The sequence below is a fragment of the Lynx canadensis genome, chromosome C2 (assembly GCF_007474595.2).
Source record: "Lynx canadensis isolate LIC74 chromosome C2, mLynCan4.pri.v2, whole genome shotgun sequence".
Classification (NCBI taxonomy): Eukaryota; Metazoa; Chordata; class Mammalia; order Carnivora; family Felidae; genus Lynx; species Lynx canadensis.
Genome location: NC_044311.2, coordinates 41,833,785 through 41,837,469, shown reverse-complemented (window position 1 = coordinate 41,837,469; position 3,685 = coordinate 41,833,785). Strand labels below are relative to the sequence as shown.

Genomic DNA, 3,685 nt, shown 5'->3' with positions numbered 1-3,685 from the left:
TGATCCTTATTAAATGAAGTTTTTATAATTTCAACATTTTCTTTCCATTTTATACTTTCCAAAAATATTTTAGCAGCTATTCATTGCTGTCCAGAGTCCAGCTTTATTCACTTGGTTATTTAAGCCCCTTTTTTATTAGAGTTGAGCCTTCTGGACAGTCATATTTTTATTCTACTCCAACTTATTTGATCCATTCTAGATAGTCTACTGCCCACTCTCCCAAGAATTTATTTACACCCTCTATACACCTGGAATTCTCCTTTTTCTCTACCTTATCTCCATTCTTCAATAAAATCTCTATAATACATCAACACAGAATAGATGATCCTAATTCAGAATTGCTAGTATATATTTTTTCTGCTTATGAGGTAAAACTAGTTGGTTATATATTGGTTTTTTTCAGGCACTACCCCTTTTTGAGCCACTACCCTATTCAGAATATATGTAGTGATTTGTCTTCTCAACTGTATTGCAATCTATGAGACTTTGCCTTACATGCATAGAACTACATTTTGAAGGCCCTTATTAAGACTTGTATTTTTAAGAATAACTAAGAATAGAATTTTAAGAATATAATTAAGAGGTTCTTTTTACATCAACCACGTAAGAGTCACACTGTAAGAAGCAACAATCTCCTCTTCTTCTCCACCATCTGCTTGGCAGCCTCAAAGCAGCAACCATGCATGAATGCATCTCCATCCATGTTGGCCAGGCTGGTGTCCAGATTGGCAATTCCTGCTGGGAGCTCTATTGCCTGGAACATGGCATCCTGCCCACTGATCAGATGCCAGTGACAAGACCATCATGGTGGGGGGAGGACTCCTTCACCACCTTCTTCAGTGAGATGGGTTCTGGCAAGCATATGCCCAGGGCCGTATTTATAGACCTGGAACCCACAGTCATTGATGAGGTTCACACTGGCACCTACCACCACCTTTTCCACCCTGAGTAGCTCATCACAGACAAGACTGATACTGCCAATAACTATGCCCAAGGATGCTACACCACTGGCAAGAAGATCATTGACTCTGTCTTGGACTGAATTCAGAAACTGGCCAACCCATGCACGGACTTCAGGGCTTCTTGGTTTTCTACAGCTTTGGAGGGGGAACTGATTCTGGGCTCACCTCCCGGCTAATGGAATGTCTGTCTGTCGATTATGGCAATAAGTCCAAGTTTGGGTTCTCCATTTACCCAACTCCCTAGGTTTCTACAACTGTAGCTGAGCCCTACAACTCCATCCTCACTACCCACCACCCTGGAGCACTCTGATCGTGCCTTCATGGTAGATAATGAGGCCATCTATGATATCTGTCATAGAAACCTCAATATCGAATGCCCAATTTACACTAACCTGAATAGGTCGGTAGGTCAAACTGCATCCTCCGTCACTGCTTCCCTCAGATTTGATGGAGCACTGAATGTTGATCTGACAGAATTCCAGACCAACCTCGTGCCCCATCCTCACAACTACTACTCTCTGGCCACATATTCCCATGTCATCTCTGCTGAGAAAGCCTACCATGAGCAGCTTTCTGTAGTAGAGATCACCAATGTGTGCTCAGAGCCAACCAACCAGATGGTGAAATATGACCCTCGCCATGGTAAATACATGGCCTGATGCCTGTGACACCATGGCAACATGGTTCCCAAAGATATCAATGCTGCCTTTGCCACCATAAAGACCAATTACAGCATCCAGTTTGTGGACCGGTACTCCACTGGTTTCAAAGTTGTCATTAATCACCAGCCTCCCACTGCAGTCCCTGGTGGAGACCTGGCCAAAGTACAACGAGCTTTGCGCATGCGGGGCAACACCACAGCCACTGCTGAGGCCCGGGCTCACCCGGACCATAAGTTTAACCAGATACATGCCAAATACGCCTTTGTTCACTGGTATGTGGGTGAGGACATGGAGGAAAGAGAGTTTTCTGAGGCCTGTGAGGACATGGCTGCCCTTGAGAAGGATTATGAGGAGGTTGGTGTGGTTTCTGTTGAAGGAGAAGGTGAAGAAGAAGGAGAGGAATACTAAAGTTAAAAATGTCACGTAGGTGCTGCTTTTACAGTTTATTCTGTTTTAAACATTGAAAAGTTGTACTCTGATCAGTTACTTTGTATGCAGCTGTGTATACTCTCATATACAATTACTGACCTATGCTTTAAAACAACACTTTGTTACAGACTCAGGCTATCCATTACTCTTAAGGGTTTGAATAAGGGATTCCCTGTCTTAGACGAAAAAAACAAAAACAAAAACAAAAACAAAGAATAGGGGCGCCTGGGTGGCTCAGTCAGGTAAGCAGCCAACTCTTGATTTTGGCTCAGGTCATGATCACACAGTTTGTGATATCCAGCCCAGCAGGTTCTGTGCTGACAGAACAGAGCCTGCTTGAGATTCTCTTTCCCAGTCACATTCTCTCTTCCCCTCCCCCAGTCATGCTTTCTTTCTCTCTCAAAATAAATAAATTTAAAAAAAAGAATAGAATTAAAATAATTTACTTTTTTTCTTTTACAAAGCATATGCATGGGGTGGGGAGTGGGGAGACAGATGAAAACAATTCATCAAAGAAGCTGTGACACCTTGCCACGACATATTTTGTTATTATCGACTATGTCTAGTCAGGCAAGGGGCAGTAGGGGGGTCAGTGCAAAAAGAGTTGGAGAGGATCTTTTTGTTTTTCCCCTCTCCCCTGCTCCTTCTTTATTTCATTTGGATTAGATCACATTACATATTGTTTAGTTACTTTGTCATTCAAAGCACCATTATAATAGACAAAGATGAGGGGCAGAACCTCTCAATCTTTTCCAAGACCATAGTGTGTATATGTAGCTTATGTTTTTGGCATTGTGTTATTGGTTAGACAGAGGGGTTAATAGAGATCCTATACAGTTGTTTCCAGAAGGCACCTCAAGTGTCCATAATATTGTAACTGTTCCCTATATTTTCACCCTTGGCTCCCTTCAATCCATTATAAATTCAGAAACTGATGTGATGCTTTAAATTATATTTCACACAATTTTCCTTTCTGAAAAGGAAAGTTAAAGTCCTTACAAAATTAAAGTCAGTCCTTACAATTAACTTCAGGGTACTGTATGACTGCCCCCTACTGTCCATTCCATCCACCCTATAATTTCACCTCATCTGCTACTACTTTCTCCCTTTCTCTTTCACCTTCAGCAACAACTCCACAGGGCCTTTGCACTTGCCATCCCATCAGCCTGCAATGCTCTTCTTCCCAGTTGTCCCATGACCTTTTCTCCTACTTTCTTCAGCTTTCTTAACTTTCTCTACTTTCTCCTTCCCCTATGTTACCCTATTTACATGACATTCCCCCACCTTTTTCACAGTTTTGTTTTTTCCCCAGCTCTACATTTTTACCAACTTCTTTTATTTATTATCTGTTTTCCTTCAGTGAAATATATATTCCGTGAGCACAGTAAGTATTGTGTATTATGTTCATTGCTACATCCCTAGCATTCAGAACAGCACCTGACACCAAATAGGACCTCAATGAATATTCGTTGAATGAATGAAACAGCACCTACATGAATGCCGAAGTAGCAAGGCAACGGGGGATACACAAAAATGTGTAAAACATAACCTTTATGATCCAGGAGTCCAAAATGTGTTACAGGAGATCAATATAAACATAATGAAGATAAAACAAGTACAAAATATGTTACA

General features: G+C 41.5%; 1 pseudogene; it reads left to right on the top strand.

Annotated features, from left to right (window-relative positions):
* The first annotated feature begins 679 nt into the window (after positions 1–679).
* On the top strand, positions 680–2,032 carry LOC115523830 (annotated as a pseudogene).
* Positions 2,033–3,685: the final 1,653 nt, after the last annotated feature.